Source organism: Eleutherodactylus coqui, chromosome 7 (genome assembly GCF_035609145.1).
Source record: "Eleutherodactylus coqui strain aEleCoq1 chromosome 7, aEleCoq1.hap1, whole genome shotgun sequence".
NCBI classification, from domain to species: domain Eukaryota; kingdom Metazoa; phylum Chordata; class Amphibia; order Anura; family Eleutherodactylidae; genus Eleutherodactylus; species Eleutherodactylus coqui.
Window position 1 is genome coordinate 58,994,457 of NC_089843.1, and position 14,662 is coordinate 59,009,118.

The 14,662-nt window shown below is 49.5% G+C and overlaps 1 long non-coding RNA gene across 1 annotated transcript; it reads left to right on the forward strand.

Moving 5' to 3' along the window:
• Nucleotides 1–3,119: 3,119 nt before the first annotated feature.
• On the forward strand, nt 3,120–12,031 carry LOC136573327 (uncharacterized). Its single transcript, XR_010785871.1, has 2 exons — nt 3,120–3,245; nt 11,893–12,031. It is a non-coding gene; the product is annotated as an uncharacterized lncRNA (long non-coding RNA).
• The last annotated feature ends 2,631 nt before the right edge of the window (nt 12,032–14,662 follow it).

Genomic DNA, 14,662 nt, shown 5'->3' on the forward strand with positions numbered 1-14,662 from the left:
GACTCTGACAGGTGGTCAACTCAAGTCGCTGCTCAGCTGACTAGGAGGAGAGCTGTAATCAGCAGAAAAGACTATAACACGGAGCGAGAAATCGTTCCAACGAGCGAATGATGACGTTTTTCTTGCAATAGACAATAGGAGTTTCTAGCGTTAAAAATGCATCACAGGAAAATCGCAAGTTCGTGCGATGCAATAGAAAGGAGGCTCCATTGGGAAACATGAGAGATAAGAAAAAGGAAAACGCAGAAAGATAGGACATGCTGCGATTTTTTTTTTTTTCACTCCACTTGAGTAAAAACATGGCAAATAGGAATGAAACCATGGAAAATCACTGGTTTCATAATTCTGCATTTTCACTTACTCTCACATCGCTCAAAATACTCATGTTTTTCTCACAAGTGGGTAGGCACCCTGAGGCAGGATTCACACAGCCCAGAAAAGCGTGCAGAATTTGTGCGCTGTGAGAGATCTCGCACGAACATGAACCCCATTCTTTTGAATACATGAGTGATTTTCTTTCCCGCATCGCAGTGCGGGAAAAAATTGCGGCATGTCCTATATTTGCGCATTCCTGGGAGCTCATTACCCATTGCTTTCAATGGGACAGGATAACACATTGCACAGCGTGTGATGTGCATACGAGTGCGATGCGAGGTTTCCCTTGGAAACAATGAGAAACAGTTCCCAATACCCCGATGCAACTGAAAGCTGCGCTTGAGGATCGCAACCTCACAAAAGTTACGGGAGGCGTTTTTGATAGAAAAACGCCTCACATTTGCGGCTACATCGCATGTTCACGAGTGCGATATCAAGATGAGTTTCACGGCCTGATATCACACATGGCCGTGTGTAGGTAGCCTTAGGGTAAAAACAGGTGGCACATTGCGCAACTGCGAACGAGTTTGAAAAAAAACCCACCAATACAGGGGAAGTTCTATCTTTACTCATCCGTACTATCAACAAGCGAGAATACACCTAATTAAATAAAGCTATTGAAATCAATGGTTTTCTTTTGTCCTGTTATGGCCCATGATCATTACAGCTACATAATGGGACAAAATCACGCCCGTCGGTTTAAGGCTCCATTCACACGAACGTATATCGGCTCGGTTTTCACGCCGAGCCGATATACGTCGTCCTCATCTGCGGGGGGGGGGGGGGGGGTGCAAGAGCCAGGAGCAGGAACTGAGCTCCCGCCACCTCTCTGCCTCCTCTCCGCCCCTCTGCACTATTTGCAATGGGGAGAGGTGGGACGGGTGCGGGCTAATTCTCAAAACGTAGCCCCGCCCCCGTTCTGCCTCCTTTCATTGCAAATAGTGCAGAGGGGCAGAGAGGAGGCAGAGAGGGGGCGGGAGCTCAGTTCCTGCTCCTGGCTCTTCCATCCTCCCCCCCCCCCCCACACCCCTGCAGATGAGGACAACGTATATCGGCTCGGCGTAAAAACCGAGCCGATATACGTACGTGTGAATGCAGCCTAAGCCCGTAGGGAGGCTTCAGATGAGCATACGCACAAATACGCTCACCTCAGTGCAACAAATTTGCGCAGTGAACAAGGTTGATTTGCGCGCATGTCTGCGCATAGAACTGTGCTATTTTGCACACGCAGGGCATGTTAATGTGCGCACAACAGCCCCTCCCCAGATTTAAAAGGCTATTTAGCCTAATGAGGTTCAGACGTGTTCTTTTCGCTGTGCTTTTGCGCAATGTTTCTCGCATCCCCTTGCATATTGCACGTGCATTTGTGCACCTCCCATAGACTCTTGTGGGGCCATTTAATATGCAAATATGCAGGAAAATAGAGCAGGTCATATTTTTTTGCGTGCACCAGAAATGCTCACACAATGGGTTCTATTCTCTTAGGGGGGCTGCACACATACGTAAAATTTGCGAACATATTTGTGCAGGCATTGCTTGTTCACACTGGTGGGGGAATCACCTCTGCCTGGATTTAAAAGGCTAATTAGCCTCTTGAGGAGTCGGTGTTCGCGGGTATGTGCAGCATTTTGCGCATACATATGTGCGCAGTGATTAATGCATAAACTCCTATGGGGACCTTTGGTGCGCAAATGTAAATAAAAATAGAACATGTTGCAGGGGTTTTTTCAGCAAACAATACGCGGGTGCAAAAAGGAAGCGGGGGAATGAACCTATTGAAATCATGGATTTCATTCACTGCGTTTTCATTCTCTCTTTCTTTTCATTCTCTGTATTTATTTTCTCTATTCATGCTCTCTTTTTTTTCAGGGCTCGTTAGGGTGCCTTCACACTTGCGATAAAATTGCGCGATGCGAAAGTGAGTGAAAATGCATGATTATGAAACGAATGATTTGCAATGGTTTCATTCCTATTTGCGATGTTTTCACTCATGCGATGTTGCGTGAAAAAAAACAAAAAACAAAATCGCAGCATGCTAAGTTTCCTTTTCTAATATCCCATTTTCCCTATGGAGCTTCCTTTTTAGGGCATCGCAAACCACGATGCAATGCATTTTTAACATCGGAAAGTTCTATTGACTTTATCGCTAAAAAGAAAATCGCGGCAAAATTGTGTAAGAAAATCGCAAGCGGTAGTGATGTTTTTGCGAGAAAAAGCAGCGATGAATCTCAAAAATTGCGGGGGAAAAAGACGCCGTTCTGACACGATTTTCACATGACAAAATCGTGATCGCCAGTGTGAAGGAGCCCTTACACTGGCGATCGCAATATCGCCAGAAGAAAATCACGGCAAAAATCATAAGCCACTTCCTTAGCAGGACCCTCCCATTTTTGCTATGATCCAAGAATCACTATTTAACAAAACATACAAAAACATAGAAGTATACAGTATAGAAGTCCTTCATTCATACTTCTTTTGTATCTAAAAAAGTATTAGAAACTCTGGAATCTCCGGACATCCGGCATTGGCTACAACAGAGAACTAAATCCGAACATTTCAGGCTTATTATTTCTAGGTTACCAACGCCTCCAGGACATGAACGGACCTGCACCTACCTGTCTTCCAGACTATAGGCTGCTCTCAACATTGGCTGACCTATGATGTGCTACAATACACTACCCATACAGTCAGCTAATACACACAGCAGCAATACACGCATATTTTCATCCCACCCCATAAGAGAATGTATATGAAGAGACTCACAGTTAGACTCCATACCTGGCCTCTGTTAGTGTCTGGTTGCTAAGGATGTGCAATGCTGTACAAGCCCATTGGCCTCGTCACAGAGGAATGCAGCAAGTCATGCACAGGTAATATCCACTTTGTATACTGAGCAGTAGAGATGAGCGAGCACCAAAATGCTCGGGTGCTCGTTACTCGGGACGAAAATTTTGCGATGCTCGAGGGTTCGTTTCGAGTAACGAACCCCATTGAAGTCAAAGGGCGACCCGAGCATTTTTGTATATCGCCGATGCTCGCTAAGGTTATCATTTGTGAAAATCTGGGCAATTCAAGAAAGTGATGGGAACGACACAGCAACGGATAGGGCAGGCGAGGGGCTACATGTTGGGCTGCATCTCAAGTTCCCAGGTCCCACTATTAAGCCACAATAGCGGCAAGAGTGGGCCCCCCCCCCTCCCAAAAACTTTTACTTCTGAAAAGCCCTCATTAGCAATGGATACCTTAGCTAAGCACCACACTACCTCCAACAAAGCACAATCACTGCCTGCATGACACTCCGCTGCCACTTCTCCTGGGTTACATGCTGCCCAACCCCCCCCCCCTGCACAACCCAGTGTCCACAGCGCACACCAAATTGTCCCTGCGCAGCCTTCAGCTGCCCTCATGCCACACCACCCTCATGTCTATTTATAAGTGCGTCTGACATGAGGAGCAACCGCAGGCACACATTGCAGAGGGTTGGCACGGCTAGGCAGCGACCCTCTTTAAAAGGTGCGGGGCGATAGCCCACAATGCTGTACTGAAGCAATGAGAAATATAATCCTGTGCCACCTCCATCAGGAGCTGCACACGTGGGCATAGCAATGGGGAACCTATGTGCCACACACTATTCATTCTGTCAAGGTGTCTGCATGCCCCAGTCAGACCGCGGTTTTTTATAAATAGTCACAGGCAGGTACAACTCCGCAATGGGAATTCCGTGTGCACCCACAGCATGGGTGGCTCCCTGGAACCCACCAGCTGTACATAAATGTATCCCATTGCAGTGCCCTGAACAGCAGAGCTAACGTCAGATTAAATGCAGGTGGGCTTCGGCCCACACTGCATGCCCCAACCTGACCGGGGTTTTTTAATTCATAGACACAGGCAGGTACAACTCCCTATTGTGAAGTCCCTGTGGACCGACAGCATGGGTGGGTGCCAGGAAGCCACCGGCAGTACATAAATATATCCCATTGCAGTGCCCAGCACAGCTGAGGTAATGTCATGTTTAATGCAGGTGGGCTTCGGCCCACACTGCATGCCCCAGTCAGACTGGGGTTCTTTAGAAGTGAACACATGCAGTTACAACTCCGTGTGGACCGACAGCATGGGTGGGTGCCAGGAAGCCACCGGTGGTACATAAATATATCCCATTGCAGTGCCCAGCACAGTTGAGGTAATGTCATGTTTAATGCAGGTGGGCTTTGGCCCACACTGCATGCCCCAGTCAGACTGGGGTTCTTTAGAAGTGGAAACAGATGCAGTTACAACTCCGTGTGGACCGACAGCATGGGTGGCTCCCTGGAACCCACCGGCGGTACATAAATATATCCCATTGCAGTGCCCAGCACAGCTGAGGTAATGTCATGTTTAATGCAGGTGGGCTTCGGCCCACACTGCATGCCCCAGTCAGACTGGGGTTCTTTAGAAGTGGACACATGCAGTTACAACTCCGTGTGGACCGACAGCATGGGTGGGTGCCAGGAAGCCACCGGCGGTACATAAATATATCCCATTGCATTGCCCTGCACAGCTGAGGTAACGTCAGATAAAATACAGGTGGGCTTTGGCCCACACTGCATGCCCCAGTCAGACCAGGGTTTTTAATACATAGATACAGGCAGGTACAACTCCCTAATGTAAAGTCCGTGTGGACCGATACCATGGGTGGCTCCCTGGAACCCACTGGCGGTACAAAAATATATCCCATTGCAGTGCCCTGGACAGCAGAGCTAACGTCTGATTAAATACAGGTGGGCTTCGGCCCAAACTGCATGCCCCAGTCAGGCTCGAATTTTTTATAAGTATACACAGGCAGGTACATCTCCCTAATGGGAAGTCCATGTGGACCGACAGCATGGGTGGGTGCCAGGAAGCCACCGGTGGTACATAAATATATCCCATTGCAGTGCCCAGCACAGCTGATGTAACATCAGCTTTAATGTAGGTGGGCAAAAAATTAATGGATTACACTGTAGGCGAGGGCCCCCAAAAATTGGTGTACCAACAGTACTAATGTACCTCAGAAAAATTGCCCATGCCCAACCAAGAGGGCAGGTGAAACCCATTAAAGGAGATTTCCCGAGGCAGCAAGTGGGGGTATACACTTCTGTATGGCCATAATAATGCACTTTGTAATGTACATTGTGCATTAATTATGAACCATACAGAAGTTATAAAAAGTTTTATACTTACCTGCTCCGTTGCTGGCGTCCTCGTCTCCATGGAGCCGACTAATTTTTGGCCTCCGATGGCCAAATTAGCCGCGCTTGCGCAGTCCGGGTCTTCTCCTCTTCTCTATGGGGCTCCGAGTAGCTCCGTGTAGCTCCGCCCCGTCACGTGCCGATTCCAGCCAATCAGGAGGCTGGAATCGGCAGTGGACCGCACAGAAGAGCTGCGGTCCACGAAGGTAGAAGATCCCGGCGGCCATCTTCAGCGGTAAGTATTGAAGTCACCGGACCGCCGGGATTCAGGTAAGCGCTGTGCGGGTGGTTTTTTTAACCCCTGCATCGGGGTTGTCTCGCGCCGAACGGGGGGGGGGGTTAAAAAAAAAAAACCCGTTTCGGCGCGGGACATCTCCTTTAATCGCTTTGGTTAATGTGGCTTAATTTGTAACTAGGCCTGGAGGCAGCCCAGTTAAAATAAAAATTGGTTCAGGTGCAAGTTTCAACGCTTTAATGAGCATTGAAACGTATAAAAATTGTTTACAAAGATTATATGACTGAGCCTTGTGGGCCTAAGAAAAATTGCTCGTTCGGCGTGATTACGTGAGGTTTCAGGAGGAGGAGCAGGAGGAGGAGGATGAATATAATACACAGATTGATGAAGCTAGAAGGTCCACGTTTTTGATGGTGATAGAGAACAATGCTTCCATCCGCGGGTGCAGCCTACGTATTGTTTAGGTATCGCTGCTGTCCGCTGGTGGAGAAGAAAAGTCTGGGGAAATCCAGGCTTTGTTCATCTTTATGAGTGTAAGTCTGTCGGCACTGTCGGTTGACAGGCGGGTACGCTTATCCATGATGATTCCCCCAGCCGCACTAAACACCCTCTCTGACAAGACGCTAGCCGCAGGACAAGCAAGAACCTCCAGGGCATACAGATCGAGTTCAGGCCACGTGTCCAGCTTCGACACCCAGTAGTTGTAGGGGGCAGAGGCGTCACGGAGGACGGTCGTGCGATCGGCTACGTACTCCCTCACCATCCTTTTACAGTGCTCCCGCCGACTCAGCCTTGACTGGGGAGCGGTGACACAGTCTTGCTGGGGAGCCAGAAAGCTGTCAAAGGCCTTAGAGAGTGTTCCCCTGCCTGTGCTGTACATGCTGCCTGATCTCCGCGCCTCCCCTGCTACCTGGCCCTCGGAACTGCGCCTTCTGCCACTAGCGCTGTCGGATGGGAATTTTACCATCAGCTTGTCCACCAGGGTCCTGTGGTATAGCATCACTCTCGAACCCCTTTCCTCTTCGGGTATGAGAGTGGAAAGGTTCTCCTTATACCGTGGTTCGAGCAGTGTGTACACCCAGTAATCTGTAGTGGCCAGAATGCGTGTAACGCGAGGGTCACGAGAAAGGCATCCTAACATGAAGTCAGCCATGTGTGCCAGGGTACCTGTACGCAACACATGGCTGTCCTCACTAGGAAGATCACTTTCAGGATCCTCCTCCTCAGGCCATACACGCTGAAAGGATGACAGGCAAGCAGCATGGGTACCCTCAGCAGTAGGCCAAGCTGTCTCTTCCCCCTCCTCCTCATGCTCCTCCACCTCTTCCTCCTCAACGCGCTGAGATATAGACAGGAAGGTGCTCTGACTATCCAGCGACATACTGTCTTCCCCCGCCTCCCTTTCCGAGCGCAAAGCGTCTGCCTTTATGCTTTGCAGGGAACTTCTCAAGAGGCATAGCAGAGGAATGGTGACGCTAATGATTGCAGCATCGCCGCTCACCATCTGGGTAGACTCCTCAAAGTTTCCAAGGACCTGGCAGATGTCTGCCAACCAGGCCCACTCTTCTGTAAAGAATTGAGGAGGCTGACTCCCACTGCGCCGCCCATGTTGGAGTTGGTATTCCACTATAGCTCTACGCTGCTCATAGAGCCTGGCCAACATGTGGAGCGTAGAGTTCCACCGTGTGGGCACGTCGCACAGCAGTCGGTACACTGGCAGATTAAACCGATGTTGCAGGGTGGCAGCGTCCGTGTGAGACTTGTGGAAATGTGCGCAGAGCCGGCGCACCTTTCCGAGCAGGTCTGACAAGCGTGGGTAGATTTTCAGAAAGCGCTGAACCACCAAATTAAAGACGTGGGCCAGGCATGGCACGTGCGTGAGGCTGCCGAGCTGCAGACCCGCCACCAGGTTACGGCCGTTGTCACACACGACCATGCCCGGTTGGAGGCTCAGCGGCGCAAAAAAGCGGTCGGTCTGCTCTGTCAGACCCTGCAGCAGTTCGTGGGCCGTGTGCCTCTTTTCTCCTAAGCTGAGTAGTTTCAGCACGGCCTGCTGACGCTTGCCCACCGCTGTGCTGCCACGCCGCGCGACACCGACTGCTGGCGACATGCTGCTGCTGACACATCTTGATTGCGAAACAGAGGTTGCGTAGGAGGAGGAGGAGGGTGGTTTAGTGGAGGAAGCATACACCGCCGCAGATACCACCACCGAGCTGGGGCCCGCAATTCTGGGGGTGGGTAGGACGTGAGCGGTCTCAGGCTCTGACTCTGTCCCAGCCTCCACTAAATTCACCCAATGTGCCGTCAGGGGAATATAGTGGCCCTGCCCGCCTGTGCTTGTCCAAGTGTCCGTTGTTAAGTGGACCTTGGCAGTAACCGCGTTGGTGAGGGCGCGTACAATGTTGCGGGAGACGTGGTCGTGCAGGGCTGGGACGGCACATCGGGAAAAGTAGTGGCGACTGGGAACCGAGTAGCGTGGGGCCGCCGCCGCCATCATGCTTTTGAAAGCCTCCGTTTCCACAACCCTATACGGCAGTATCCCCAGGCTGATCAATTTGGTTATGTGCACGTTTAACGCTTGAGCGTGCGGGTGCGTGGCGGCGTACTTGCGCTTGCACTCCAACACTTGTGCTAGCGACGGCTGGACGGTGCGCTGAGAGACATTGCTGGATGGGGCCGAGGACAGCGGAGGTGAGGGTGTGGGTGCAGGCCAGGAGACGGTAGTGCCTGTGTCCTGAGAGGGGGGTTGGATCTCAGTGGCAGGTTGGGGCACAGGGGGAGAGGCAGTGGTGCAAACCGGAGGCGGTGAACGGCCTTCGTCCCACCTTGTGGGGTGCTTCGCCATCATATGTCTGCGCATGCTGGTGGTGGTGAGGCTGGTGGTGGTGGCTCCCCAGCTGATCTTGGCGCTACAAAGGTTGCACACCACTGTTCGTCGGTCGTCTGCACTCTCAGTGAAAAACTGCCAGACCTTTGAGCACCTCGGCCTCTGCAGGGTGGCATGGCGCGAGGGGGCGCTTTGGGAAACAGTTGGTGGATTATTCAGTCTGGCCCTGCCTCTACCCCTGGCCACCGCACTGGCTCTTCCAACCTGCCCTGCTGCTGCACTTGCCTCCCCCTCTGAAGACCTGTCCTCAGTAGGCTTAGCAAACCAGGTGGGGTCAGTCACCTCATCGTCATGCTGCTCTTCCTCCGAATCCTCTGTGCGCTCCTCCCTCGGACTTACTCCAATTACTACTACCTGAGTGATAGACAACTGTGTCTCATCGTCATCGTCCTCCTCACCCACTGAAAGCTCTTGAGACAGTTGCCGGAAGTCCCCAGCCTCATCCCCCGGACCCCGGGAACTTTCCAAAGGTTGGGCATCGGTCACGACAAACTCCTCCGGTGGGAGAGGAACCATTGCTGCCCATTCTGGGCAGGGGCCCGAGAACAGTTCCTGGGAGTCTGCCTGCTCCTCAGAATGTGTCATTGTAATGGAGTGAGGAGGCTGGGAGGAAGGAGGAGCAGCAGCCAGAGGATTCAGAGTTGCAGCAGTGGACGGCGTAGAACTCTGGGTGGTCGATAGATTGCTGGATGCACTTTCTGCCATCCATGACAGGACCTGCTCACACTGCTCATTTTCTAATAAAGGTCTACCGCGTGGACCCATTAATTGTGAGATGAATGTGGGGACGCCAGAAACGTGCCTCTCTCCTAATCCCGCAGCAGTCGGCTGCGATACACCTGGATCAGGAGCTCGGCCTGTGCCCACAGGGGAATGTTGAATGAGGCACTATGGGCAGGTTTGATCGATAAAAAGCTGTTGAAATTCCTTGATATCCAGCACCCCATTGTTCCCACTTTATACACCCTCCCAAAGGTCCACAAGGATCCCCAGAATCCCCCTGGGAGACCGATTGTTTCAGGCAGAAACTCACTCTTCTGCAATATCGCACGATTTTTGGACAAGGTCCTGAGGCGTTTTGCAGATGAGGCGGATTCACACATCAGGGATACATCTGACTTTTTGAAAAAAATTGCATCGTTTGATATGACCGAAGATGTTATTCTGGTCACCTTTGATGTGACTGCGCTATACACCTCTATCAGTCACGATAAAGGGATAGATGCCGTCAGACAATTTCTGATGGCATCGGATATGTCCTCTGAGTGCATGCAGTTTGCCCTGTCGCTGCTGGAGTACATCCTCCGCAACAATCATTTTTTGTTTGGGGGGGTGTACTACAGACAGCGACAGGGCACTGCTATGGGCTCTAATGTGGCGCCAACATACGCCAACATTTTTGTGCACCAATTTGAGGAGAAGTATATCTATACCTCCATATATGCGGCGTCGTTGGTGTACTGGGGTCGGTACATCGACGACGTGTTTGCTCTATGGAAGGGTTCGCTCCAAACATTACAGGAATTCCATACCTTTCTAAACGCTATTTACCCAGAACTTCAGTTCACTATGTCTTACTCTATTGTGGAAATCCAATTCCTTGACGTTTTGATTAAAAGACAAGGAATGGGATTGGTAACGGATCTTTACACAAAAAAGACAGATCGGAACAGTTTATTGCTCTATAGTAGCAACCATCCGGTCGCCATGAAGGACTCACTACCATGGAGTCAACTTTTACGAGTGCGAAGAATAGCACACGATCAAACCATTGATTTAAAGGGGTTGTCCCGCGCCGAAACGGGTTTTTTTTTTTTTCAACCCCCCCCCCCCGTTCGGCGCGAGACAACCCCGATGCAGGGAGGTAAAGAAAGCTCACCGGAGCGCTTACCTGAATCCCCGCGCTCCGGTGACTTCTCTACTCACCGCTGAAGATGGCCTCTTCCTCCGTGGACCGCAGCTCTTCTGTGCGGTCCACTGCCGATTCCAGCCTCCTGATTGGCTGGAATCGGCACGTGACGGGGCGGAGCTACACGGAGCTACACGGAGCCCCATAGAAGACTGCAGAAGACCCGGACTGCGCAAGCGCGGCTAATTTGGCCATCGGAGGGCGAAAATTAGTCGGCACCATGGAGACGAGGACGCCAGCAACGGAACAGGTAAGTATAAAACTTTTTATAACTTCTGTATGGCTCATAATTAATGCACAATGTATATTACAAAGTGCATTATTATGGCCATGCAGAAGTGTACAGACCCACTTGCTGCCTCGGGACAACCCCTTTAAGATTGGATGAGATGTGTAGGAGGTTCCTAGATAGGGGATACCCTGCACCAATCATCACAAAAGCTGCCATACGAGCTAGGGCAATACCACAACAAGATCTTTTGACACCTAAATTAAAGAAACAGACAATGGACAGGATTCCGTTTGTCAGTACCTTTAATAATCTTAGTGGAACCGTTGGTAACATTATCAAAAAACATTGGCCACTGCTGACATTAGATGGGGCTGTAATACCTGAATTTAAAAATAAGCCTATAAATGCATATAGAAGAGGTAGAAACATAGGTGACCAACTGGTCCACTCACACTTTGCTTCACACAAATCAGCCGTCCAGAGTTTCTTTAAACCCCCTAGAAAGGGGAACTTCCCATGCCTTGCCTGTAGTTGTTGTAACAATTTGGTGAGGGGTGACGAATTTCGGCATCCTCTCAGGGGCAATAGGTACAAGATACAGGGGAGATATACTTGTGCTTCACCATACGTGATCTACCTCATTACCTGCCCATGTGGCCTTGGGTATGTGGGTGAAACCACTATGGAGGTGAGATCACGTATGGTGAAGCACAAGAGTACAATTCGGACGGAAAATCTACAATTACCTGTATCGCGACATTTTTTGGAGGCTAAACACAACATCAGCCAGTTCAAATTTAGGGTCATTGATCATGTCCCCGTACTTCCACGGGGGGGTGATAGAGAATTTTTATTAAAAAAGCGTGAGTTAAAATGGATATACGAGTTGGACACCATGCACCCAAAAGGACTTAATCAGGAGTACATTTTTCAGCCGTTCTTGTAAATCTTGTTACACACATCAGTATATGAATTGTACATATGTTTTATTAATGAATTTTTTATGGGTATATGTGTAATTGTATTTTTTTTGTTTTGTTTACACAGGTTGTTGGTCTCTCGCTGGTTCCCTCGCCACACGTCTGAGATATGACGGTCCATTATTTCATCATCTTGAAGAAAAAATATAGATTCATGCATAGTGATGTATAGTATCAATAAAATCACAATTTGACTAGGCAGTTAACAGTTGGTGTTCTGTTCTGTTTTATTGGTTTATACAATGGGTTAACATTGGACTATTCATACTCTATGGGTGAGAATGTATATTATTAGATAAGATATATACATCGGGGTCCTCTCAGTAGATGCTGCAGGTTATGCGGTATGCGGTCAGTGTCAGTTGTGGTAACGCATGATCGGCGATCCTGACACTTTGCATTGCATCACTACGGGTGACCAATGCACTGAGGAGGTATCCGAGTAGATAATATAATATATAGGTGGAATGCGGAAGTAAGGTTGTGGCGCGGTGATGGGACCGAGTATCGGCCTCTGTGATGACAGATGACCGGCGCATGCGCAGATGCACTATCAGTGCGGTTTGCCCATTTTTTACGTGGTCGCTGGGCCCGACGACCGGCACATGCGCAGACGCACCTTTAGTGCGGTTTGCCCATGTCTGATATGGCCGCTGTGCCCTACTGTGGCTTAGAGCGTGTTCTCGCGATAGTTGTAGCTCGGCACATGTGCAGAGGGTGCGGTTCAACTTAGATGGACGCACCAATGTGTGAGGAGGTCAACTAAAGATGACATCAAAAAAATCAAATCATGGTATTTGTATAGCGCCAACTTGTTCCGCAGCGCTTTCGGGTAATTAGTACTTATTGCCCCCCACCAAGCTGGGTTCTCATTTTTGCCTGCCTTGGAGGGATGGAGGGCTGAGTCGGCCTTGAGCCGGCTACCTGATTCATGTGGGAATCGAACTTGCAACCTCCAGGTCGTAGGCGAGAGCTTACACTCTGCACCACACGAGGCTCATATGACATCATCAACGATGCGCCGGATAACAGCTGAGACGTGTGGAGAGAGGTAATCAGTGATGAGACACTCCTGTGCATGTTTGTATGTCATTGGTTAATGGTGTTCACATTTCCTATATATATGGTGCACTTTGTATGATATGTATTGGCTTGAGGAAGGTCTATTACGACCGAAACGTTGCCGTAATTTTTGTAATGGGGAAATAAATCTTGTATTTTTCTACATTGCTGAATGCTGCCAGTCACTATTTCCTTATTCCGGCCTGTGCCCACATCCTGACTTGGGCCTCCGCGTCCTCGCCCGCGTCCATGTCCTCTAGGCCTACCCCTACCCCTCAGCATGGTGTATTACCAGTAGTGCAGAAACAGAACGCTGTAATTAAATGTGCCGCTTATTGGCCTGTGGTTGGAGGCGGACTTCGCTTACAGAACGCACAGCAGAGCCAGGAAAGAATTTTGCGCAAGCCTGCTGTAACACTTAGCTGGCTGCGTATTAATCAGGACTACTACCCCCAGCAGAGACGCAGTACACTGAGGACGGTCACAGGCAGCCCAAATAGATTTTTTTTCCCCAAATTTTTTGGAAAAAGCCCACTGCCTATATAGACAGTATATCTCTTTCACCTTTTTCTCTGTCCCTGCCTCACTACTACTGGCCCTATACTATGTAAAATTACTGCAGACTGTTTCCCTCTGGACAGGATGACAGCGGTGATGTAACGGGCAACGCAGAGCCAAGAAAGAATTTTGCGCAAGCCTGCTGTAACAATTAGCTGGCTGCATATTAATTAGGACTACTACCCCCAGCAGAGACGCAGTACACTGAGGACGGTCACAGGCAGCCCAAATAGATTTTTTTTCCCCAAATTTTTGGGAAAAAGCCCACTGCCTATATGGACAGTATATCTCTTTCACGTTTTTCTCTGTCCCTGCCTCACTACTACTAGCCCTATACTATGTAAAATTACTGCAGACTGAGGACGCAATGCTCTGCATGGCCGATATACAAAAAAAAAAAAAAAGTGCAACACTGCTAAAAGCAGCCTCAACAGTACTGCACACAGTCAGATGTGGCCCTAAGAAGGACCGTTGGGGTTCTTGAAGCCTAAAATCACTCCTAACACTCTCCCTATAGCAGCTCCAGCATCAGCAGCACTTTCCCTGTGCTATGTCAAAATGCATCTGTGGCGAGCCGCGGGAGGGGCCGATTTATATACTCGAGTGACACCTGATCTCGCCAGCCACTCACTGCAGGGGGGTGGTATAGGGCTTGAACGTTGCATGGGGAAGTTGTAATGCCTTCCCTGTCTTTCTATTGGCCAGAAAAGCGCGCTAACGTCTCAGAGATGAAAGTGAAAGTAACTCGAACATTGCGTGGTGCTCGCCTCTAGTAATGAGCATCTCGAACACGCTAATACTCGAACGAGTATCAAGCTCGGACTAGTACGTTCGCTCATCTCTACTGAGCAGACAAGTTTCAGACTTTTTCCAATTGACTCTTGAGCAGGATCATTTGGTGCAGCATATAGTAGTAATTAGCTGGTAGTTACCTCCATAGAAATCCTTGGAAAAAACACATGGAGGGGTGAGATCACCATCGCCAGTGTGAAGCGGCCTGGAAAGTGACAAGAAAAAAAACACTTAAAAAAATGCATAAAAATCTTGACATTTTTGACAAGTCAAAAGGGAGCCTAAGGAAGTACAGTATTCAGGCAGTCTTGTAAAAAAAAGTGCTTGCAGGAATAAAGGATTAGGCATATTGAAAATGAATATGCCTGATACCTCTTCAAGGTATCACAGGGGTGCACTTGGGGACTCTGTTCAAGACAGCTTCC